The sequence below is a fragment of the Mandrillus leucophaeus genome, unplaced genomic scaffold, assembly GCF_000951045.1.
Source record: "Mandrillus leucophaeus isolate KB7577 unplaced genomic scaffold, Mleu.le_1.0 Scaffold274, whole genome shotgun sequence".
Classification (NCBI taxonomy): domain Eukaryota; kingdom Metazoa; phylum Chordata; class Mammalia; order Primates; family Cercopithecidae; genus Mandrillus; species Mandrillus leucophaeus.
The window spans coordinates 931,543-932,970 of NW_012102854.1; positions in this window are offsets into that span (position 1 = coordinate 931,543).

Genomic DNA, 1,428 nt, shown 5'->3' on the forward strand with positions numbered 1-1,428 from the left:
TGTGTGTGTGTGTGTGTATGTGCAGCTGTGCTTCTGCAAGAAGGGCCTAGACTCACCATGTCTTGAGAAGAGAATGACCACTTCATGGGGTGTAACTTTTTCATGCTGATGGTAACCTGTGTTTGCAGCAGGCTGGGTTTATCTTCCTGTCTTCCATGCACTCCATCGAGGTCAGAGTCAGGGCCTTGTGTGGAATTCTGTTGGATGCAGAAAGCACTGGAACTTGAATCTATGTTTACACTTTTGTGCAGAAAACACCAGAACAGCTTCCAATTCTGGAAGGGACATTTTTGGTTCAGTGAAGCCAGGACTTTCTGCTTTGATCATTCAACCTAAGCAGCGAGCTGAGACTGTTCAAGGACTCTTAGAGGTGGCCACAGACGCAATCCCCTAAAGTGACTGGAACAGGACCGCAGTGGTCCTGAAGGCAACTGAAGGCAACGATAGACCTGTGCTTACTCCCAGAATGGAAGAGCCAGGCTCTGTTCTTTGAGGTAAGGGAGAGCTTTAAGAAGTCATATTTGGGCACATGCGGTGGCTCACACCAGTAATCCCAGCACTTTAGGAGGCTGAGCCAGGCAGATCACCTGAGGTCAGGAGTTCGAGACCAGCCAGCCGACATGGCGAAACCCTGTCTCTACTAAAAATACAAAAATTAGCCGAGAACGGTGACACACACCTTTAAAATTCCAGCTACTCAGGATGCTGAAGCACAAGAATTGTTTGACCCAGGAGGCAGAGGTTGCAGTGAGCCAAGATTGAAACACTGTGTTCCAGCCTGGGTAATGGAGTGAGACTGTCTAAAAAAAAAAAAAAAGTAGAAGAAGAAGAAGTCATATTTGACCAGGCACAGTGGCTCACACCTGTAATCTCAGCACTTTAGGAGGCCGAGACAGGAGGATCACTTGAGCCTGGGAGTTTAAGACCAGCCTGGGCAACATAGTGAGATCCCCATATCTACAAAAGTAAAAATAAAAAAATTAGCTAGGCATGGTGATGCGCACCTGTAGTCCAAGTTACTAGGGAGGCTGAGCTGGGAAGATCCCTTGAGCCTGGACATCAAGGCTGCAGTGAGCTATGATCGCACCACTAAACTCCAGCCTGGGGAACAGAGCAAAACCCTATCTCAAAAAAAAAAAAAAAAAAATCCTCCTGCCTCAGCCTCCTGAGTGGCTGGGACTATAGTCATGTGCCACTATGCCTGGAACAGTATTTATTGATTCTGATTTGAACAAATAATATATTTATGTTTTGAACAAACAAAAAATATATATGACCCAATGGAAAAAAATGGGTATCGAACCCTGACTGGATATTTAGTTGTATTAAGGAATTCTTGGCCGGGCGCGGTGGCTCACGCCTGTAATCCCTGCACTTTGGGAGGCCGAGGTGGGCGGATCACGAGGTCAGGAGATCGAGACCATCCTG